The sequence below is a fragment of the Culex quinquefasciatus genome, chromosome 1, assembly GCF_015732765.1.
Source record: "Culex quinquefasciatus strain JHB chromosome 1, VPISU_Cqui_1.0_pri_paternal, whole genome shotgun sequence".
Taxonomy (NCBI): Eukaryota; Metazoa; Arthropoda; class Insecta; order Diptera; family Culicidae; genus Culex; species Culex quinquefasciatus.
This window is the reverse complement of record NC_051861.1, coordinates 36,613,238-36,638,839: the sequence shown is the minus strand read 5'-3', so window position 1 is coordinate 36,638,839 and position 25,602 is coordinate 36,613,238. Positions and strand designations below refer to the sequence as shown.

Below are 25,602 nucleotides of genomic sequence, written 5' to 3'. Positions count from 1 at the left end.
AAGATATTTTGTGCATTTTGTGGGAAAACCATCTTCACATTTTAAGGTGACGACTTCTATAATTGACCAAATTTTGCGTTCCGTCTGCACGTTGTTTAGAATATACTTTTTCTTAAAAAAAAATCCTATTCCTTGTAAAGTTATGAAAATCATCATTTATCAAGAATTGTGTACTAAAGCCCTATGTAATTTTTTATGTACAACGGTAAAAACACGATCAAAAACCATTTCTGACCACTTTTTTCATTTTAATGCAAAAAAACAATATTGACAAGACAACATTTTTTCGATGGATCAACTATGGTCCCCTTGGAACGAGCTGTCAAGTAGGAACTTTTCTGTCAAGAAGGACCGCAAGGTTAATTCTTCCAAGTTGATTTAAAAATCCATTTTAAACTCTTTGTGATCGTACAAAGGGTCATTGTACTCAGAAAAATAAGCTTTATCGCTATAAACAATAATATCAGCAATCTAAGCTTCATTTTAGGACCCAATTGACAACCAGGAGATCAATGATTGCTTCACAAAAATATATTAATTTTGATACAGATTTCATGCAGCACAAAAATCCCTTAACTGGCTTCAAGAAGGCCACAACAGCCATATGCTGATTCATTTTGATGAAGAGTTTCGTAAAATTGACAAAAACGCAGAGCGGTTTAGAGTGATGGTCACTTTTTGTTGGATATTACAGACGGCTTCACCTTAAACAACTGTATAGATTCTTGATATTTTCCTCAACTTGATAAGGATTCAATTAAAAATAAATGCATTCACAACAAAGAAAATACTGCTTAAAAAATCCAATTTAAAATTTAATTTAATCATCAATTGAGAAATAAAACCAATATTTTTTTAATTGCTGGAAAATAGCGTCAGAAAAAAAAAATAAAATTAAAATATTAGTGACGAGAAAAGCTTCTTCCACTACAAATGTAAAGGTGAAAAATTATCGCAATTCCTGTAACAAATGTTGCCTCACAAATCCTCTAGAGAAAATTGAGGCAATTGATGTATTCTTGAAATGAGAAATGCTATGCAATTGAACTTTTGAAGACAAAATCTGGTGAAGACAAAGAAATTAAATAGTGCTACAGAAAACTACTTTTTTTGTTGCAAAAACATAAATGTTTGATGATTATACTTCGATTTCGAAAAAAAATTGTTTTTTCAAGTAAGTCATTCGGAAAAGTGCTGATATGCCAACATAAGGTGCACGAATTGACAAACATTTGACAGCAGGCACAACTATTAAAAACGTCTAGAGCATTTTAGGATGTTTTTGCTTTCAATTTTGAAAACTACACGGAGAAAAATGAGTGTCAAAATCGAACACATTGTTCATGGTTCCGATTGTCATGAACGCTTGTCACGATTTTGGGAACTCTTTTTCCTCCGTGCAGGCATGCAAATGTTAATAATTTTGCATTTGAACGCGGATAAACAAGCATTCGTACCTTTTTGCAATGCTGTACTCAAAAATATAAAAAAAATCTGATTTTCAAAATTTTCATGGACCGTATTTACGGAGAATATTCTGGGTGGGAAACAGTTGGAAAATCTTCCAAATTTATTTGAAGATTGACAATTTGGGTGAAAGTAAAACTAAGCTTTTGAAACCACATTTCTAACAGATGTAATCTTTTAGGAAAACAAACTTTTGGGTCTGATTGTTTGATTATTCTAGGCAGTAAGTTGATAGAAATGTGATTTTATTGATTTTTTTAGAAGAAAAAAATACTCTTCTAGTTAATAATATCTCAATATCAAATATTTAGCTTTTCCAAAATTTAACGGAGAAAATTAATCACAACTGACAAAATCTTTGACAAAAACAAAGAAAATATTATGTTTTTATAACGCTGCAAATGTTAAAATTTTTGTCTTTGTTATTTTTTCTACGCAGATTTTAAAATTTTTAGATAGAAATATGGTCATTTTTAATTTTATATTTGTTTCCACTGTCTCGTAATAGAACGTATAAAACTTTTTTTTGTATAGTTTAAAAATAATATCGAAAGGGATCAACACTGTAAAAATTATTGGAACCGGTAAACTTTTCATCCCCAAAAATAATAGAACTGCACTTGACACCTGAATCGAAAAGTATTTTTTCGTTTCAAAACTTGCAAACCTGGTTGAATATGTGAGATTACTTCACTGATAAAAAAAATGCTTCAGCGTTGTGTTTTGAATAAACCTAGCCGCCACTTCCTGGTAAATATTACCATCATTTATTTCTGTGTACACAAACACTTGAAAATAAGATTATGATTTCTCACAGTGTTGCAGGAATTGCAACTGTTTGTGGTTTGACGCATGTTGGTTTTTCCGGTGAATTCCGTTTGTTTAAACACATCAATATGTGGAACTTAACACGAACTTGAATTCAATCGGTAAAAGGCCTAAATTTGCCGAAATTTTGCGAACAATTAAGCCCGTAAAGTTTCAAGAAATTTGAAGAAGTCACACTCCACGCAACGCACTTTTAACTCAGTGTCACTCCCCAAAGAGCCACCAAGTTCTGCCTAAAACTTAGGCGCTCAAACTAACGCAACAACAAAAACACTTCCCCGTCCCTTTCCTCATCCTCCAAGAAAAAAAAAACACTTCGCACAAGGATAACGAAAAAAAAAAGAAAAACATTTCTTTCACTTACATAAATTACAATCCCAGCCTGCTGCAGCGGCACGCGGGGGCGGCGGCGGCGGTGGCTGCTGATGGTGGTGGTGGTGGGGCTGCAGGATGTTGTGGGAGTGGGGGTGATGCGGGACAAGTGGCGACGTGGCGGACGTCGTCGTCGCGGGCTGGTGCTGCAGGATTGCGGCCGGGGGTGCCACTGCTGCGGCCGTCGTGCCGGTTGGACTTGCGGGGCGGCCTAGGCGCCTTGAGCTGGTCAAAAATTTGCTGGTTTTTTTTTATGTTTTTCTACAGGGTAGCACGTGTAGGGAGCACCAATTTACTTAACACACACTTTTGAGGGGGGGACACATACAGCAGAAAAAAACACACACTTTTTGGTGGAGAACCTGTGACCGGTTCGCGCCACGAGGATTCGTGCAAAAATCTTGTGTTAATTTTTTTTTTTCAGTGCGCCAGAGTTTCCAACCACTAATTTTTCCTTCTTCTTTGCGTCCTTGCGGCGAAATTTCCGCCGAAACCTCACGTCCTCCGCGGCCGATGGCCCTTAAGGAGCGCGATATCTTGTTTGTTTGGCACCGACACTGCAGACTCTGACCGAGGGGATAATCCTTTGGAGACTTTTAAATTATTTTTTGTGTCACTTTCTCGGAGTTTGTAACCCCTTGATTTTTTTTCCGTGCCCTCACACCTGTCACTTTTCGCCAAGTGGCGAGCACGAACGCGATCAGCGGCTAATCCGAGAGAACAATAGATCGCGAAGATCGCACCGGCTACTTGGATGTTCACGACAAACGCGCGCGCGCCCGATCTAAGCCGAGTCGGCCTATTGTTTGAGCGTTAGCGGTTTTGACGTCGTTCTTTTGTTCGCCGCCTAACAACTCGCTAATCTTTCCGACTTGGCTCACAACACTTGCCACTGACCAACCGATTCTTGCTTGCTTTCTCGCTGGTCCTCGGAGAGCATCCTTCGCGTCACGTTTCTCGAACACAACTAAGGTTGGAAATTTAAATTAAGCCGCTGCTGCCGCCGCGCTGGACACGTACAAACACACTCACTCACTCGCACGCACGAACAGCGAGACCAAACGAATGAACAGAAGAAAAAAAAATGCGTTTTAGCTGGCGCGACTCACGACCGAAGGCACCGCGTGCTCCTTTCGCTCTGAACAGCCGAGCACCCGAACAGTAGGCGACGCCGCGAGAGTCCTTTCGGGCACTCTCCGCGCGCGCGGTACTCCGCGGAAGCACCAACACTACCTTACTCTCTCTCTCTCTCTCGCAAACACATAAACGAGCGCGCGCGAGAGCGAACCCTCGCTCTCGCCAGAGCTTCGTGTCTTCGGGACGTGCCCGAGTCGACTTCACACATACACACGTGTAAACAACCGGCAGGCAGACACACGCACGCACCGTCCCACCACTCTACCTCCGGTGGACACACACCAAAACACTCACACCACCCCGCCTGCTGCGACGACAACCGACTTCTTCGTGGACGATTCGCGCGCGCGGGCTTCTTCGTTCCGTCGGGGTTGTCCGCCTGCGATTTTGAGTTGTGTGTTTTTTTTTTTTGCTTTTTGCTTGACCAAGTGCGGGATTGGGACGGGGGAGCGGGGAGTGGAAGGCTGGCGCGATGTGTTGGTGGTCGTCGCGGAGCGTAGGGCGGAGGAGTTTTTTGGGGGAAAAATTTGCTTGATTGGAAATGTGGGCTAGTGTGGTTTGGGGAATCAGGTAGAGGGCATGTTTTAACGGGAAATAGCTAGGTAAATTGGTTGGTAGCAACAAGTGCGAAGCGTGGTTGTTACTTAGAGTAATTAAAATTGACTTCACAATAAATTTGTAAATTGCTTCAAAAAAATTCGCCTGCAAAAACTTCTTCGAAACTATTGAACACCAATATTGATAAGAAGAGAAAGGTGCACCAACCCAAAAAAACACACACACACAAATTCGTTAAAATAACACGGCGCGATGGAGTAGAACAGAGGGACAAATAGCGACAAGAAGCGCAGGCAAAGACGATGGTGATGTGCTTGCTGGTAGCGTAAATCGTTTGTTTTGCTGGCGACCTTCGCTTCTTTACCTCTCCAAAGGGACAAACTAGCAACCGACCACAACAAATGCAACAACAACAAGAACTCGGTGTGATTTATCTGGAAATGTCGCTATGAAAACGAGCTATGAATTACATTTTTTGTTTTGGGACCATCCACAAACCACGTGGACACTTTTTGGAAATCCTAAGCTTAGGGACTATCCATAAATCACGTAAACACTTTTTTAAAATCTCAGACCCCCCTCCTCACCCAATTTCCCCAATTACAAAACAAATCATTTTGATATGGAGCGTGGACAATCGCTGAACCCCCACCCGCCTCGTCCCTCCCAAAGTGTCCACGTGGATTATGAATGGTCCCTTACTAGAATTAAAGATTGGTTAATAAACAGGGAAAACTTAAAATTCTGAAGCATTTTTTTGATGGTTGTTACATATTTTTATATATATTTCATATATTTTTATGAAAAATGTTCAGAAATGTCTTCTAGAACTAATTTTAATGCACACGGCGTGTTTTCTATAACAACCTTATCAGGAAAAAATAGTCATCGCCACTTTCAAATGTGTCTTATAGGAAATTTTCTCAGCTTTCCGATGCTTCTAAAAGCGAAATGTTTCATCGGGAAATTTCTGAGATATCTCTATTTTATGTTTTTTGGTTTTAAATTCCTTTATTATTGTTGGAAACTTTATACTAACAGTTCAGAAAACTTATCAAATGATGTGTTTCATGAGTCATTTACTAATCAAAATGTTTGCACATTTTGATGAGTAAGACAAGAAACAACTTTGTAGAAGGTTGCAAACCGCTAAACATTTTGAAAATTATGTTTTGTCTAATTTTTTGAATATATGGAATTTATTCAAAAATTAAAATCATAAAACAGTGTAAAAATGTATTTTTTTACAAGAATTATTGATAACTACATATTTTTGTGTACACATATCACGTGTCTACTCTGATTTAGCTTGTTCAACCGAAACTTTGGCAGGTTTGGGATTGTTAATGGTATTATTGAATTTTAATGAATAAATTTGATATTTTCTTAAGCAAACATTAACCAGGAACAAAAATACAAATATGATTTGAAATCGAAAATGTACTACATATTACTGTAGCAAGCTTCAAAAGTAATATTTTCATGAGTATAAAATAAAGATAAAATTTTATAAAATGTTATCTGTAGAAAATGCACTTAAAAGTAGCAATAAAACTCGAGACTTCCAATTTAGAATTGTGAAAACACCGTCACAAACATTTATTTTTGTTTGAACAAAAATTAAACAGTATTTTAACATAAAAAATCTAACAGAAACTTTCTTTCCAAACTATTTGAACCAAAATTAAGACATATATATTTTTTAAAGATGAGATGGAAGATAAGAGTCTTATAAACTTCTAAAATATTGCTAATTCCTTGATTATTTAATACAAAAAAAAACTGAAACAATAATTTCATACTGATGAAAAGTATTCCTCCTAAAGCTAGCAACAGTAATTTGCATTATAATTTCGAGTATAAAACATGTTTTGTATCCATGCAGCTAGTTAGTGTTTGATTAAGGAAATATGATATTTATTCATAAAAATCTTGTAATACCCTATCAATCTCAAACCTGTAGAAATTTCGGTTGTATCAGCTAATTCCAAGCTGAATCAGAGCAGACTGGTGTTATTTGTAGACAACAATTATGTAATAATCTATTTGTTCTTTGAAAAATAATATTTCAACACGGTTTTATTATTTTATTAGTTGAATAAATTCCACATATTCAAAAATTCGGTTAAAACTTAATTTTCAAAATGTTTAGCGGTTTGCAACCTTCTACAAAGTTGTTTCTTGTCTTATTTTGTACATTTTGGTCAGTAAAATACACATGAAACACATCATTTGACCAGTTTCCTGAACTGTTATTAAAAAGTTTCCAATAAATGATCAAGGATTTTAAAAGGAAAAACTTAAAAAAGAGATATCTCATAAATTTCCCGATGAAACATTTCGCTCTTAGAAGCATTGGAAAGCTGAGAAAATTTCCTATAAGACACTTTTGAAAGTAGTGATGACTATTTTTTCACCTAAAGATTGCCCAGAAAACACACCGTGTGCAATTTTCCTAACAAATTTATCCAAAAGCAGGCACTTTTCCTAAAATTTTCTCTGGTATTCTTTTTCAAAATCCATATTAACCCCGCCAAATAAAAATATGCGATTTCCGAAATTGCTAAACATGATCAGAACGCAAACAAATATTAAACGTAAAGAGTTCTGTGAATAAAATATCAATCAAAGTGGAACGAAAACTGAAAAAGTATGAATTGCAGCGATTTAAACACGCAAATAATATTCCAAAAGGATGTAGCTCCAAAACATCACTGTTTACACAAAATTTGATTTCAGTTTCGGATTCAGCGGCCAAAATTACCATAAGAAAGCATATCCTGACCTTTAAGACATATGCTTGCAACGTCGTGTAATTAGTAGGCATTGCTTCTGAATTCTGAAATTCGTTTGTATCGAACAAACTGATTTTTTTTTTTAAATTGGCACTTTTTTCTCACTAAAACTCAAATATCTTGGCTCAGGGGTGTCGAAATTGCATTTTCACAGAAGGAAAAAAAATGCCATGAAATTTCCTACAAGCTGCATGTATTGGTTTTACTGGGAAAAAAAGGCTACCCAAAATTAAATGAGCATTTCTGAAAAAAGTTTCGAAAAATTCGATTTTTTCGACATAAATCCGCCTGGGAGAGTCCAAAAACTTAAATTTTGGTCCAATATTGATAGTGCATCTTAATTCTATGAACAAAAACAATCGTTTGAAGATAATACACACCTAATCGGAACAGTTTTTGTATTGATTCCAAGCGATTTAAAAAAAAATATGTTCAAAAAAGTGACTTTTTTTCAGTAAATCGAAGAGGGGTAACGAGAAAGTATTTTATTATTTTTTTCTTGTCTAAGAAAACATTGTTCAATCTATCGTTTAAGAAGAGAGCACCAGAAATTCCTCGACATGACCTCAAAATGAGACAGGTTAACCCGCAGTCGAGCAGTTTTTGACAGTTCGCTCCATAAGAAATACATTGTAGAAAAAAGCAATAAAACTGCTCTAATTGAAGAGCTCCAGTGTAATTTGACGATCAAAAATGTGAAAATTGAGCCAAACGGTTGGGCAGGCCTGCTTTAGATCATATATTTCAAGTATTTTTCGTTTAAAAAATCATTAATAAAACAGAAACATTTACTAATCTTAATCAAGGATTAACTGTACAAAGCTCGAATTAATATTTGAAGCTTGAGTAGAGGAAATTCTCGTATGTTTGGCAGATTGAGGACTTTATCCTAGTTAAGTTTTTGATTTTTCTGAAGCAGTGGCGGGCCGGAAATAATATTTGATAAAAGTTGAAAAAAGTAAAAAAGTATATCTTGATTTTAAGTATAAAACACAAAGATAACTTTCAAAAATGTGTTTATCTGGCATATTTCAATTTTTGTTTGTTTAAAATTGTATAGTTATTGTTTTTGGCGATGGCAATCAAATTCCTCGATATAATTTGAAAAGAACGTTTAAATTTCAATGGTCATTGCATTTTCTTGTGTAATTTCCTCAACACTACAATATAAAAAATCAATGAGACATGATAAAATTTATTCAAACGAAATTTTATTCGAATATCTTTTACAAAAAAACCTTGTTGTACACCTTTATTCAAATATTTTGGAAAAAAAATTACCGGTGCACATCAACCAGAGCTTTTGCACACAGATTTTTGTTACAGACATTTTAGTATCTTCAACACTACAAGAACTATCAATTTAAGTTTTCATTCATCCCCCAAGCTACTTTTTCCAAAAATATTTACAACAAAATTTGTCAATTTTTATAATCAAGTTATTTCAGGATTGGATCTGTAAGTTCAACAATTATGGAATAAGAAGACAACAACTTCCTTGGTTGCTGTGTACCCTTAAAAATGATTTTAAACACAAATTTAAAAGTGTAAAAAATATATAGCTATTAAATCATTTTCAAATCGTTATTCTTCGAAATTCAAATTTTATGGCAAAATATATTTTTGCCCCCTATTATTGACTTTGTTTTTAACATTTTTTAATGTTTTTAAACTATTTGCAGCGATCAGTACGAATAATTTGCCCTTTTTAACTTTTTTTTTAAAAAAACTTCATCACAAAAAATGTTTTCTGGAAAAATACATTAGTTTTTGTTTGATTATTTATTAAAAAAAAATAAAAAAGAAAAAAACTTCAATGTGAAGTAAACACACTTAAAACTGAAAGAAATTTAAATTAAGAGTCATTTTGTACATTTTTAGACAACAATCCTAGTTCTTTTTCATAAATTTCACATTTTTATGAAATGGATAATTTTGTTTTCTTGCACCATTTAACAGTTTAAAAATATCAATATTGAAATTATAAGAATTAAATTCAAACATGAAGAATGTTGTTATAATATGATAAAATTTGATCGCAAACTTACTTTTTTTTAATTCAGACAATCAATTTATTTATTTAATATTTCATGTACAGCCTTAAGGGCCGGTCATAAAACTATTTTGAAAAGCCGTCGCGGGCCGGATGAAATGGCTTTACGGGCCGGATCCGGCCCGCGGGCCGGACGTTGGGCAGGCCTGGTTTATACAGTAATCCCTCATATTCGGAATAGTTTACAGATCGGCCAATGTTCAAAAAAATCATTAAAAAACGATAATTGAACTTAATGACTTTTACCTTAATTTGAAAGCTTTTCTTAAGATCTTTCGAATGCTGTATCGAACAACTGAAAATTTTAACTTTTATGAAGTTATTGAAGAAAAACGTCGACCCTTGAAATCCACAAATTTGGAACACTTTTTTCTTACGGATGTAAACAAACTTTGGTTCTCTCCACGAGTACATATTTTTTTACAAAATAATGACTTCACGCACTGAAACCAACGAAACTCAATCTTAGTTGTGTTTCATAAATGGTCTAATAACATTTTTGTGAAAATATCAGTTAAATTCAGGTGTTCCACAATTATGGGAGGCACAATAACATCCCACAATAATGGAACAGGCAATTTGGAGGCAGTGTTCTGCTGCTCGGAATAAAATTGTGTAAAATATTTCACTTTTTGGTGTTATTAAATCGGCTTTTTTACAATACTAACTGAAAAATAACTGTCAAACAATTTTTCTTGTGAAATGTTTGGTGTAAAAAATATTTAAAAAATAATTAATATTAATTGTAAACAATTGGCTGCAATAGAAGGTAAGGGAGAGGGCCAACATGAAAAAAATATGAATAAATTCAAATTTCAAGCCAATTAATTAAAGGTGGGCAAAACCGCTCGTTTTTAGGAGCCGCTCATTTTCGCTCGCTCTTTAAAATGAGCCGCTCTTCTGAACGTTTCTTTCGCTCTTTTTAAAAAAATTTGTGATTTTTGATGTTTTTTATTAGAATTTATTAGACATTATTTTAAAAAAAACGCCAACAACGAGAAGATTCGTTTTTAATTATAGATCTAAACGTTCTAATAATTGGATGGGAAAAGCACCTAAACTTAAATCTAGAGTTCTGGAGAACATGCTTTTAATTTTACAAAATTGTGCTTATTTCTGCTAAAATTAATCAATTTTTATCATGAAAAAATGTACTGGGAACTCTTTTCTACATTCTTATCAAATCAAAAAGTATATAAATGCCAAAGTTAAATCGGACAAGAGGAGTTAGGATATGGTTATTTTGTAGTTTTTGGGAAAAATTTTCCAAGTGAAGCATTTTGAATGATTCAAATTTATGCTTCGGTACATAGTTCTGACAAATTTGACAATATTTATAAGCGTTGAAATATTAAATCACGTTTTCAATCCTCAATGGATGGATTGAAATTAAATTAATGATATTTAGAAATTTTAAAATAGACAAAAGTTTAAAAATGATTACATCTTGGAACGGATCTTTAAAAAGACCAAAGTTTCAAAAAGAACCGCGGCTCTTTTTTTGTGAGCCATGGTTCGTTCGCTCTTTTTTGTGAACCGACTCTATGAGCGGCTCGCTCTTATTTTGCCCACCTCTACAATTAATGGACGAAAAGTAAATTCTAAGGTTGTATGCCTTTTCCTGATCTGTGGTCCCGAAATTTGTTTAATTTTGTTAATTGTCATAATTGATTACGGATACGGAACCAATCCTGCAACAAGTTGATCGTAAAAATATTCGAATTTTGTTTTAAATGACCTTGAAGGCAGTACTTTAGGGGTTGAATTTTACACTAGTAAAGTTTTTTTTTTGTAATCATTATACCCAAAATTTCGAGTCGAGAGAATCGTTCCCTCATAATTTATTGAGGGCTCAACGCCAAAATTGAGAGAATAATGCTACCAACTCACATTACCATAAAAAATTAGTAAAAGTAAATAGTAAATCTTTCCCAGTTCCTGAGGGGAACACCCTTGAAGAGTATCGGGGCCGGCATTTACAAAGCGGATTCAGTGGCAGTTTCATTCTCAACTTAATGTAAACATGTTAAGGTTAATGTTAACATTCCATAGGTCGCCTCCCTAAGGTGTCGTGATAAGGTCCAGTTTGTGACGATACACTACCTTCCCTTTACTAAGCAATCGATTCCAGAAGGGAAAAGATCACCAGTTGTGTTGGTCCGAGCCGGGATTTGAACCCCGATCTACCGCTTACGAGACGGAAGCGTTACCACTGGACTACGTGGCTCGGTCATAAAAAATTAGTTCATTCGATATTTGAAACACTAAATCTCCAACAAGTGTCATACATCGACATCGAATCACCTCTTGTTCACCAAGCTGTGGTGGCAAAAAAAAACTTTAAATAAAATAGGTACTAGCCAAATTTGTTAATGTTGGTGGAAAATATAGAAATAAAATTAGCATTGGAAATATTTTTTTTAAATAATCAAGCGCCTGATATATTTGAAATGAGGGATTTTTTGAAATAGGAATAAAGTAAATTTAAAGTGTAGAATATCCTAAAAAAAATACTTTTACTTACAATTTCAATAAAAAAAACTATAAATTAAAACGATCTTTTATTCAGTTTGTGTTTGGTAACATTGAAGGGCATGCTTTATGAAAATGAAAATTTGGATAGAAAGCCGATGAAAAAACAGCATCGTTTACAACATGTATAGTGAATTTTTTTTTTTTAAATACATGTACCGATTGTTATTTGATGCAACAACTCGTAAAGAAAGTTCCAATTGGTTTGAGAGTGAATTTGAAAATCGAAATCTTTTTTCAGTAAAATCGCTGTGTCTCACTATAGTTCACTTTAGTTTAAGGTCTACATTAATTATTATGTAAAATTGTCTGGGAAACACGATGTTGATAAAATAAAACAATTGGTCAAAATTGAATTTTAATTTATTAAATTTTATCGATAAAAATAAAATTTTAACCCTTAAATGCCCACTAATATTATATTTTAACGTTTTAAGTATTAAAATCAGCACCAAACTTGGGATTTCTGTTAACTATCAATAGATGAACGTTCCCTCCAAGTTTGGTACAAATCGGTGAAGGTCGAGTCCAAAAGTGTACTCAGTTGACCTGGGATGACCCATATACAATCGCACTTTAGTATGGCCATATATTGTTTTCTTTGTAAAGAATGTAACTTATCTAATGTTTCTGAATGACTTTAAATCATTTAGCTCAGTATCAAATCCCTGTGAGTCTCGAGGATTTGACTGCTTATGTTTTAACAATTAAAATGAAAGTAAAAAAAACAAGCTGCATTTTTTTGCCTTTTGTTAAGTTAAGAAAACAAAACCTCCAAACATTTTGAGAGTGTAATAACGTTCAGTGCTGAAAACAAACAACGCACAATATTTCGGCTTATTTTCGCTAATCTTCGTCACCCTGGCTCCAGAACTGTACCAAAAAAGGATCTCCTCGCCACAAGTGACTTACACTACCACCAAAATCGCATCCTCCTCAATCGCTGCACATCTGCACACAAATTCCACTGTCACTCACTCACTCACCCCCACGTACAAACACAACTGCAAAACACCAACGGCGGAGAGAGCGAACGCGCGCGCGAATAATACCTACAGAGCAACGTCCCTGAACGAACACCATGAGTCACACATTTTTGCAGTAGAGACAGAGGGAGAGATGCTTTCTCCGTTGCACGTCCCCACACTCCACACTCACACTCACACAATTAAGTCACAAACTGTTTACCTACTGCTCAACTTTTACCAGCTGAGCTGAGCTATTGTTGTTTTTGTTTTGTTGTCTTCTTTCCCTCAGCTTAGCACTCGAGAGAAGATAACAAACAGGTCGCGACCTGTTCCGACTTCCGACGCCGCGTCAACCACGCTGAACGATGGATGGAGTTCGCTGACGAACGATTGACAACCTGTCAGAACTGTACCGCAGGTCGTAACTCTGACTACCTGGCGTCACACGAACACAACGCCACCGTTGGACTCAATATCCGTTTCAAACACGTCACGTCGCGTAACTAATCCTCAACCGAAAACCGGTGCAGAATCTGTACCACCCAAATCCAGGTTCTAGTATCTACGAGACGCACTCCACACGGCCAGTGTCCTAACGCTTCCGAGGCAGGCCTGTTTCTGAGGTTAGGTTCTTTGGAGGGACGACGACGACTGCAGAGTCCGGCCAGTGCAGCCGGATGTACGACGAACCGACCGACCGACCGACCGACCGACCTCTCCCCGTATTCAAGGAACATGTGGGGAGGCACTCTGCTGTGGCTGTGGCCGACCCCAAATCTACCCCCGAGTGGAACGGGGCAATCCAGTGCACAGTCCAGCTTGGCTAGAGTGTGTCGTAGCAGCAGCATCTCCGAGACAGGAGCTCGTCCCTTCTTCTACACCTGCAGGATGTTCCGCCCCCCGGTGGTGGATAAAGTCCGCGCGCGCGATGTCCTCTGAATGTCGTGAGTTCGCCAAAGAGGCGGAAATCGCCGCGTTTTCTTCTTCTGTGTGGTGTGTCCTGCACGTTCCGTGGACGGTGAATTTTGCTAGCCACTCCAGCAGTGCCAGTGTGGGCATCCCAGTTCTTGCGAATGTCCTTACGGCAATGGCAATGGCGTTGGCGAGAAATCCGTTCGGCAGGGTGAGGTGGTGCATGTCTCGCGAGAGGTAGCATCCGCGGAACCGCGCTTGTGATGGCAGGAGGGACACTTTCGGCAGGGATGTTCATGGATTCATTGGAACTCTTTATATAGTGTTGACCTATACACCCTAGTAACATTTTAGGTTTTAAGTAGGCCATTAAAGCCTTTTTAGGCCGTATGAAAGTTGTCAGAACCATGATAACACCTGTAAGTTTGAAAATGTTACTAGGGTACATACGAAAGACAATAGCTCATTCTAAAAAAAAAAAAAAAAAAAAAAACTCATGAAATCTACTTCATCAATTTTTTATTTGAAATTGTACAACTTTATTCTGAATCGAATTATAGTTCGAAAGTGTTGGAAATCTATTAACATACAATAAAAAGTTTTTAGATTTTTAAGAATGATTAACTTAAATTTCCTCAAGTTCATACAAACAAATTTTTCAAAACGCTTTTTTAATTTGGTTTTTGTACAGGTTTTTTTTTTCTTGTCCAAGTTCTCCATTTTTGCCATAGTTTGCCCAGAAATATTCGTTGATGTGTGTTTTTTTATTAAATGTTTCTCGTTAAAAACTAACCCGTCTATGTTAAACCAAAACCAAAACCAAAACCAAAACCAAAACCAAAACCAAAACCAAAACCAAAACCAAAACCAAAACCAAAACCAAAACCAAAACCAAAACCAAAACTAACTTAATCCACCTATGTGGTTGATGCCTTCCTCACTTTTTACCAACAATGGGTAATATGAGTGGTTTGGACACATATTTCAGCTATTTTTTTTAGGCCCAGAAAAATAAGTACACAGATATAACTTAAGTTGTCATAACTCGAGACAGGGTTGCCAGATCTTCAATTATGTGGACTCGTTGGAAAGGTCTCTAGATTACCTAACCAACGATGGGTCGGATGATGGATCCGGACATCGTTTACATGCATTTAAGTGAGATCCGGCTTCAAAAAAGTACATAAATATCACTTAAGTGGTCATAACTCGAGACAGGGTTGCCAGATCTTCGATGTTGTGGACTTGTAGGAAAGGTCTCTTGATTACTTAACCAACGATGGGTCGGATGATGGATCCGGACATCGTTTACATACATTTAAGTGAGATCCGGCTTCAAAAAAGTACATAAATATCACTTAAGTGGTTATAACTCGAGACAGGGTTGCCAGATCCTCGATGTTTTGGACTCGTTGGAAAGGTCTCTAGATTACCTATCCAACGAGGGGTCGGATGATGGTTCCTGACATCGTTTACATACATTTAAGTGAGATCCGGCTTCAAAAAAGTACATAAATATCACTTAAGTGGTCATAACTCGAGGCAGGGTTGCCAGATCTTCAACGTTGTGGACTCGTTGGAAAGGTCTCTTGATTACCTAACCAATGATGGGTCGGATGATGGATCCGGACATCATTTACATGCAGTTAAGTGAGATCCGGCTTCAAAAAAGTACATAAATATCACTTAAGTGGTCATAACTCGAGACAGGGTTGCCAGATCTTCAATTATGTGGACTCGTTGGAAAGGTCTTTTGATTGCCTAACCAACGATGGGTTGGATGATGGATCCGGACATCGTTTACATGCATATAATTGAGATCCGGATATATGTGAAAACACATTTTTATACATAACTTTTGAACTACTTATCGAAACTTCAAACAATTCAATAGCGATGTATGGGACCCTAAACCAAGTCGATTGCAACTGGTTCGATCAAAATCGGTTCAGCCAGTGCTGAGAAAACTTGGCAAGATTTTTGAACACATACATACATACACACACACACACACATACACACACACACACATACACACACACACACAGACATTTGTTCAGTTTTCGATTCTTAGTCGATTTGTATACATGAAGGTGGGTCTTCGAGCTTTTAATAAAAAGTTCATTTTTAGAGCAGGATTATAGCCTTACCTCAGTGAGGAAGGCAAAACCAAAACCAAAACCAAAACCAAAACCAAAACCAAAACCAAAACCAAAACCAAAACCAAAACCAAAACCAAAACCAAAACCAAAACCAAAACCAAAACCAAAACCAAAACCAAAACCAAAACCAAAACCAAAACCAAAACCAAAACCAAAACCATTGTATTTTTGTATTTTTGTATTTTTGTATTTTTGTATTTTTGTATTTTTGTATTTTTGTATTTTTGTATTTTTGTATTTTTGTATTTTTGTATTTTTGTATTTTTGTATTTTTGTATTTTTGTATTTTTGTATTTTTGTATTTTTGTATTTTTGTATTTTTGTATTTTTGTATATTTGTATTTTGTATTTTTGTATTTTTGTATTTTTGTATTTTTGTATTTTTGTATTTTTGTATTTTTGTATTTTGTATTTTTGTATTTTTGTATTTTTGTATTTTTGTATTTTTGTATTTTTGTATTTTTGTATTTTTGTATTTTTGTATTTTTGTATTTTTGTATTTTTGTATTTTTGTATTTTTGTATTTTTGTGTTTTTGTGTTTTTTTATAAGATTTGATGGTATAAGAAGGGTACATTTTTAACGATAGCTGTTGAAATCATAGAGTCCCATTCCTCATAAAATATTGAAGACAAGTTATAAAAAGAAACATTATTAAAACCAACATTTACAAACATTTCTGGGCAAACTTTGGCAAACACAAAAATTTATAAACGAGAAAAAACCTGTACAAAAAATCGAATTCAACTTGAATTTAAATCAACTTTGGATCAATAATTAAGAGCTGCCATAATTTTTTATAAAATGAAAAGCTTAGAGGGAAAATTGCCAAACTTTTTTTCCGACTGCTCTCACATGTTATTGAAATCTTCAAAGGACATTTGCTAACAAACTCTCCCACAAACTTGCAAGATTCTGCTGACCATCTCTAGAACAGCACCCGCAGCATCCCTTTATCTCGCGTGTATGTGCTTGCGCGTCAAGACGCCCCACCATCGCGCGCGTTTCTACCGTCATTTTCCGCGAACAAAGAGGAAGAAATATCCAGCAGCAGAAGAAGAAAAGTTCGCCTGTTACCCCCGCCGCCGCCACCGGATGAAACTCCAAGACGACGACCAGCGCCTGGCGCGGACCACCAGCCGTGCGATAACGAAGGACTGCTGCAAGGAGAAAACATACATGTGCCACCCACCCTCCTCAAGCAGCTTCATCCTCTTCCTCCCTCAGGCATCCCTCCCAGGGCTTTCGGAGGGAAAATGAAAACTGACCGTCCCAGGACTACCACGTATGTACGACGTCGTCTAGCGTTGACCGTTTGCCGTACATACCGTCCCGTACGACTTCAGCCAAGTTCTTTTCCTTCCCAAATCCTAAAAGTGGCACTGCTGGCTGGGCTGTATGTGTGCACGGACGGGTACGTGTGCCACGTGTGGTGGGAGCAGTGGGTGGGTGGCGTGATGAAAATTCCCGCGCGCCCGCGATACTCTGTGCTGTGGAGTGGGTTACCAACCGGCTTTCACCCTAACTGAAAACGCTGCTGCTTCTTATATTTCACCCTCGGACGACGACGACGACGAAGAGGTGGAGATCCTGCAGCGCGGTAGATTGGAAAGAACCCTGCCGTCATTGCTGCCTCCGGGACCAATCTCTCCGTTTGTCCGGACAAGGGGGGGGGGGGGGGAGGTTGGTCACGCAGCAGAAATCGCGAAAGTCCGCATCGCCACTTGGAAGATGTGTCCGAGAAGTGCGAGGCTCTGGATGCGAAGGTTGGTACCATTTGAGTTGACTCTGAGTTGCCAAGACTCTGAGGGATCACTTGCTTGCTTTGCGGAAAACATCTCATTGATAACCATCAGTTACCAAGGTAAACTCTGAGAAATCACATGCTTTCTTTTCGAGTAACGTCCATTGGTTACCAAAAGTTACCAACGTTATCTTTGAATGACCATTTGCTTTTTTTCGAATAACATTTTTTGCAGTTACCAAGGTTTACTCTGAGTGATCCCTTACTTTTTTCGAAAAACATTCTTTTGGTTACCAACAGTTACCAATGTTATCTCTGTTTGACCACTTGCATTCTTTCCGAAAAACATCCTTTAGGCTACCATCAGACACCAAGGTTAACTCTGAGTTATCATCTTCTTTCTTTTTGAAAAAGTTCCTGCTGGTTACCATCGGTTACCAAAGATAGCTCTGAGCTACTACACAAAGATGACTTCTAACCTCTCACTACTAGAACCTCGACCGAGCAAACTGTCCAGCAAGGGGTGATTCACCGCCGCTGCTGGTTGCTTGCACGTGTTGTTGGCGTACAGAGTTCTCCCAAACAGTTCGAACTCGGCCGGACAAAGCCGGACGCAAACAAACTCCAAGCTAGATGGGCCATTACGCGCGGAGGCTTCGACGGGACGGGCCAATCTCCTTGCACACGCACACGTGTTTGTAGGAGTGTAGGTGGGTGAGTGAGGACGCCGCCGCCGTTTGGCGAATAAATTATCCTTCCTTTCTTCGGTCGAGAAATGCTGGTCCGCGTAGGAGAGGCGCAAGAAGCGGCGTTGACCGCGGACCTTGCAAAGATAAGGTTTTGTGGAAGAGATGTTGCGAGTACGTATTGCGACGGATTTAAAAGATCAGGGTTGGTTTGAAACCAGGAAATCTTGCATTTTGTGTCAAGAAGTTGAGTTTGAATAATTTTCTTATAATGAATATATTTTCTAAAATTTGTAAGTATAAACATCAAATGCATAAAAAAAATAACTTTCCAACTTGTAAACTGTTTGAGGAACAGTTATCAAATAATGAAAATTGCCAGCTTTACCAAGATGAATATAACAGTGGTTGACGTATAGAAAAAATAAAATAAAACTGCTCTCTAATTTTTTTTAGGAAATTTTGAAGGGTATGGGAAAAGAAACATGAAATAAAATTTGCATTAGCCAAACTTAATATTTTCAGTTGTGTTGTTTATCGCGGAAGACGCCTCGTTTGTCAGTTGAGTGAAACCATGTAGGGTACGTTATCCATTAGTGGACCCCTTTCCTATAGTGGACCCTCTGAAGGGTTTTTAATGGAAAATTCAATAAAATCACAATTTCAAGCGTGTTGTTGTCTACAAATCTTTTATTTGGCATGTTCAGCATCATTTAGAACAATGATGACTGACATTGAATTGTCCTTTTCACCAAAATAAGTGTTTTGAGTTCGACATCTGAAATCAGCCATGGCCACTAGCATTTTCACAACAAAACTGCATTTATATTTTATGATTGAATTAACCATCCAATCATTTTTTGACTGATTATTTAACTTCAGCAAGTCGAAGTAATGTAAGTTTAAGGATATTTACTAAAATAAAGCGAAGAAATGCAATTTTCTAGCAAAAATTATGGGGGTCCAATATAGGACAACGAAAATCCAAACTTTTCCAAAAGTGGACCCCTGTTTATTAAACCTTGAAAAATGATGAAAACTGTGTATTCAAGCAAAAGTTTCTCTAAAACATACAATAAATGCTTGTTGTTATCAACCTAAACGCATATTTTTTCAATTATGAATATAAATATAGCTGTTTTCATGTTAAAAGTACCAATAATGCTGAAGCCGTAAGAATTTATAATTAATCAAAACTAAAGTTATTTGTACTTAACTGAAGCACCATAATTGCAGTTTGAAATGATATTTTATAATAATAAATCAACAACAAAACATTCTTTTTCCAATAAACATGCGTGGTTTTATCAGCAACTGTAAACAATTCTATTGTTTAGTATCGGTCAACCATTTATGTAATTAATATGGAAAAATTTGCATCAAGATTACTTTTTTTAATTATTTTTATGTTTACAGTGGTTTTTGAGACGTTTTCTCTGATCTTTTTCGGAAATAAATGTGTTTAAATGTCTGTTTGGTTTTTTGTTGTTTAAAGCCAAATTTGTTAACAAAAAATATTTGTTTATGATGAAAAGTGAGCAAAATCCATCTTTTATTCATTATATCTATCATTAGACCTACACCATGCATCAAAACATCAAATATCGGTTAAATTTGGTATAAAAATAACAGTTTGCCTATAGTGGACCCGGGTCCACAATCGGATTATGGACCCGGGTCCACTATAGGAAAAGGGGGTCCACAACAGGCAAAAAAAACTTTTTTTTCAATTGGCTATTTTTCTGCTCAAAAACAAATAACTGATGAAAAAAATAGTCAAAACTGTTCGAAAGACTTCAGTTTTCATTGTTTTGTACAAAGGGTTATGAAAAAGTGCTTAAAATATTGAAAATTTGTGAAAAATGTGCTTCGGCTCTACTAGGGGGTCCACTAATGGTTAAAATACCCTATAATATTTTTTAGACATTTTCTATGGTGCTTAACAATTCAATTTTAATTTGGTTAAGCTATGCAGTGAATATTTTAAATTAAAACTTTTAATGCATTTTATGATTTGATTTTTTTTTTCAAGACAGAAAAACTCAAAAATCTACAGTTAAGAACGTTAAATTTTGCTTTATAAGTTTTTCCATACAATTCTCCATAATCTTTTGTGGGTCGGTCATACAAATTGGGTACGTTAATATACTTAAATTTTCTTATCGATTTGGTGTCTTCACAAATGAGCATGGTTGACTGCCAATGAGCTGCTACTCCGTTATTGACAGATCAGCTGAAGTTAAACAATGAATCAATAATGATCAGTGGAAGCCAACCATCCGTTCACTGTTTAACCCCTGAAGACCCCGACTTTATTAGTCAATACCGGTGCCCTCCCAAGAAGCCTGCAGTTCAACAAAAGGCAGGAATGTTAGCCCGATAGTTGAAGTTGCAGACTCACCGAGCACAAAGCTTTTCGCTATATACCCGTTGACACCGCTTGAGACCGTTGAATCCACAGCGTCTCCTTCATACATCACATGATTTTTTTTGTTGGTAGGATATGGTATTAGCTTTTCAATGCCTCCCGAGCTACAATGCTATGGAGAGGACTTCCATAATAAACCCGTCGCCTAGCCCTCCGAGCTACGTTACTATGGGAAGGTCTTTCTAATTTGCACACCAAAACACTCGCCCACAGATTTATTTAAATACTAAATAAATGTAATTTTACACCACGATTACCTAGATTTGAACCACTAGCGATGATATAGGAAGGTCTTTTTTACAGTAATTTAATCACTTTGAACACATAAACCTATTTTAATGCAACAAATCACACGACGTCGTGCCTCCCAATCAACGATGATGTAGGAAGGACTTGGTCAAGCCAGCTAAAATGAAACACGAAATAAAATTCTTTTCTTTTCACACACAACAACACACAATTGACCGCGCGTCTCTACCCAACAAATTGAACACTTAAAAAAAGGATGACGGATTTGGATAAGAAAAACTATTTTTAAAATAATTGTTCGATATTTTTTTGAAAAAACTGTAAATTTAGAAAGAGATAGTAACTTGGACTACTCGGCAAGAAAGTCTTTAAAAAAAACTCAAGTTTTTTAAAGAAAACATTCACTAAGTTTTGTGCGTCCAAAATTTGATGATCACTATTTTGAAGCAAAAAAATCGTCTTTTGCAACCAGTTTCATTAAGATTGATGCAGGAAATCATGAGAAATAAACGATTTTGTTCTTGTATTCGGCAAAACAAATATTTAAAAAAAATTAGACACCTATACCAGATTCTGAACTATCCTAATTTCTGGTACAAAAGATTCATCCCCTTAAACATATCTTGAAATCTTTAAAAATAAAACAAGTATGTATTTTGGGAATTCAACTTTTAGTGATAGAAGGAATAAAAAATCGAGATGTTTTTCCTTTTATCACTGCAAAATGGCTTCATACGACAAACGTACACTGAAAGAAAGGCCCACAGCAATATCACATGTTTCACACGTGAATCTGCCCCATACGACTTTGCATGTGAATGTCATGTGCAAACCACTTGACAAATTTTCATTGCGCGACATGGTAAATTCAAAAGCACATCACGTTAACTTCATGTGACGATGCTTATGAATTTGAATTGCATTTCTTATTAATGTTAAATGAGTTTATAGTGTAAATTCAATGGTTTTCCAATGGTATTCAGGTGCACCACATGTGTAAATCAAAGAGAGGGGTTTTCATAATCTTTTTCATAAAATTATTCCAGGGTTTCAAATTTAAATAAGATTTATTTTTCGAAATAAAAACTTATTTACTGCACAAAATCACACAATTTACTTCACATACATTAAATTTCACTGCTGCGATGAAGAATGCGGACCAGGTTCCGACGGCGTTTTACCGATCTGTGCAATACATGACCTCTGCTGAGCCGGTGTAACGTCACGGTCCATCTCGTTCGCGAACGGGTTCAAGCTTTTGAGCAAAAGTGCCCAAGACCATCAAACACTTCCCGATCCGGCAGCTGGCGGATGCGTAGTGATGTCCATGGTGAATCTCGAAAACACCACTTGCAATTTTTCGCCCGAACTAACAGCTCCGATTCGGAGCAGATTCTTTAGACGACCTCTGACCGGAATCTGATTTTCTGGAAAAATAATGTTAATCTTCATTAATTTCAATCAATTGTACTTAATTGTCTCATGTTTTTACTCACCACCAGCGCAGAAATATGTAAACTTAGGTAATTTGTTGGCAAAAAGTATAGTTTGCTCCGAACCGCAAATTTTTCACCGGCTTCGTCCGTGGCCATCTTACTAATGATTTTTTTTTGCCACACTCATTTCAAAACCAAAACATTCCAATATAACGTGCTTTCCACTTCGAAATCAAAAGAAAAGTCAAATGGGGCAAATCTAAGTGAAATTCATTTGAACATGCAGTGAACAGCATTCGAAAAAAGAGTGAAAGATCTTTGGATACCGATCAGCTGATTTTAAATGATATTCACATCTATTTGACATGTAAAACATGTGTGGATCAAAGGAAAAGCACGTGAATTTATTGTGTTGATTTTTGGAGACTCTCACGTGAAAAAACACTTGAGATAGCTATGTTGGTTTCTTTCAGTGTAATTATTTGACAAAGTATCATCAAAGGTCCATTTGTTTGTATGCATCACAAAATTATTGCGAATGTAGTCTTTTTTTTCAGCAGGAGCTAAAGAATCTGACAATTACACCAATGTTAGCAAGCAAAGACCAATTGAATACAATTTGAGGGTTAACAAAACATCTCAAAACCCAACTAAAAAGCGCACACGCGTAGCGACTCACCCGAGAGAGCCGAGAAGAAAGATTACTCGCGTGACGATAAAATTACACCTAATTTAAACGTATAAAATTTTTAAAGGCTCACTTCCAGAGTCCTCTTCTTTTCCTGGTTGTGCAGAAGGAGCCTCTCTGAAGGATAGCTTAAACGAAAAATGGTTTGAATTTTTAGTCATTTCCGGTAATTTTATTATTATTCGTTTTTTAAGTATTGTTCAAGAATTGTTCAAATATTACGTACAGATATTTTAGGGATTTCAGCCCCCTCCCTCTTGTCACTCACTATTCTATACCTTTAACAAGAGCTGTTACAAACTTCAGACCCCCACCCTCTCTCCTTCTATGCATGGACATAACTTATGAACGAACTCTTATGAAGGAAAACATATGTTTGAAGAGCTGAGAAAATGTCCTCCTTCTGAGACTTTGCAAGCCTGTAATTTCAAACTGACTATATTTTGTAAACTATTGGTTTGATTTTCAATGTTACAAAAGAAACCTTTGGAATCTTTTTCATAAAAATATTTAAGTATAAAAAATGAAGGAATAAGGAACATTATGTTTTATGAAACCTTTTGAAATGTTATGTCTTATTCTAAAATTTTGATTTTTCTTATTGAAGAAATCTGAAAATTATAAAAAATGCATTTCTTAAATATCGTCAGTTTTCATAGTAAAGAGAGAGAAAATTGTGAAAATTTTTGTTAGTTTTTTAACAGTATTTTTTAATGATAAATTATCATTCGTCATAAATTGATAAAAAAGTAAAAATAAATATAATTTCTGATAATTATAACAAAATACAGCAATTCCCCACGAAACCAGCATGATTTGTAAAAAAAGTTCTCCGATCGGGCTCAACATTTTTCTGGAGGTTCCTTGGCCAAAATAATTAGACCCGTATTTTTTTGTTAGGCCATTAGGGTGACCTACACCGTGTTAGAGTGGTCCGAAAATGGCAATTTTCGTCGATATTTGCAAAAACCAAATTTTTCAAAAAATCATAACCATGCACCATTTCATCCGATTTAAGCTGTCTTTCGCAAACGAAAGAGTAGATAGGCTTTTAAGGAAAAATAGTTAAAAGTTTCAAATATTTAGCCTAACATTTGAAAAGAACAAATGAAAACTTAAAATGCTCTTTTGAAGGTCTTAGGACCAAAGAGCCTGTGTCTGGAAATATTTTTTATCAGATTCCTCGGAAAATTTTGCATAATAAATCCAAATCTGGTAAAGTTATGCTTTCAATTTTCTGAGATACGATTTTTTGAAAATAAACTTGATTTTTCGACGTGTCACGCGCAAAACAAGGAAAATGACAAAAACGGGAAAAATGATTTTTTTCACTAAAACTGCGATAACTTGAAAACTTCAGCGACGACCTATACATGTTAGGGTACCATAAGTTGCGTATTTCAATTACGAAAAACCCGATTGGAGAACTTTTCTTCGAAACATGCTGTTTTCGTGGGGAATTGCTGAATAGTGACTATAGTTCAAAAATGCTTTTCGAAACCCGAGTGAGCCCGGTTTTTCAGGGCACACTACTTTGCAAATTTTTGATAAAGTAAACAATTTTTTTTTGATAAATGGTCAGTTTGTTGGATTAAAAAGTATTTTATGTAAGAAGAGTTCGATTTGCGATGCCTTTTCGTTGGGTCGCAAAATTTTTCGCGTCCGTCGCAGTGTGTTTTTCGTTTTTTTTTTCGCGTGCGTGTGTGCGTGTGAAGGTGCGGCTAGCTTTGGCTGTCCAGATGACAGTCAGTTCGACTTGCGATGCCTTTTCGTCGGGACGGTAAATTTTTCGCGTCCGTTGTCGATGTGCAACAACAACAAAACCCTATCATACCATTTCATCTCGATACATCGTAACTCGTCGTTCGCAAAGTTAATCAGTACCTCACTAAACATCAATCATTCAAAACTCGTGAAATCATCTCAAGTTAAAAATTACACTGTTTAACCCTTCAGTTTTAATTACAAATGATTTTGGTTCTATCTTTCCACAGCCGGCTGTCTAAGACTAGACCATTTCATTTAAAATTTAACAACAGATAAACGGGAAATGTCTCATCCGCAGCCTCCGATTGCTTGCCTTGAGAATAATACAAAATACCGTTCAACAAACACTATGATTTTGGGTCGCATCATCATCTTCTATGATGAATCCTGACCAAACACCCTATCCTACTAACAAGTTTTCAGGTTCCTGGCGCTCGTGGGGTGTAAGCACAGAGTAAATCAGCTGCCCTAGTAGCAACCTGCGCTAACTAACATTCCTGTCCCTTAAACTCGAGGTCTACAAACTGACATGGCGGGCGCCGTTGGTGGCCAATGACTGTTACCTATTCGCAACTGATCTTGTTTTGGCAATCATGGTGTTTTATCTTTTCAGCGCATTCATACATGCTGTTGATAAGGGAAACACCACTAGATCGTCGAAGCCTATAATCAGTAGTGCTGAAAGGATATTACGGTTCTGTTCAGCAACGGAGGGGCAACCATGGGTGATCTCTCATGCTCATGCTCATGCTCATGCTTAAAAAGTATTTTATGTAAGAAAAGTACTATACTTCAAAAAAAAATCTTAGAAGCTGAGAACA

At 36.4% G+C, this 25,602-nt stretch overlaps 1 protein-coding gene across 6 annotated transcripts in view; it reads right to left on the bottom strand.

Annotated features, from left to right (window-relative positions):
* LOC6047768 (protein distal antenna) overlaps positions 1 to 3,814 on the bottom strand; it is a 38,591-nt gene extending 34,777 nt beyond the window's left edge. Inside the window, exons 1-2 of one of the 6 annotated variants that reach the window (XM_038261035.1) lie at positions 3,332 to 3,814; positions 2,660 to 3,260 (exon numbers count right to left, since the gene is read on the bottom strand). The gene's annotated coding sequence lies outside the window, so the exon portion shown is untranslated. Of the gene's footprint in view, positions 1 to 2,659 lie in introns of all 6 variants that reach the window. The other 5 variants (XM_038261040.1, XM_038261045.1, XM_038261052.1 and 2 more) reach the window with 5 other exon arrangements.
* Between the last annotated feature and the right edge of the window lie 21,788 nt (positions 3,815 to 25,602).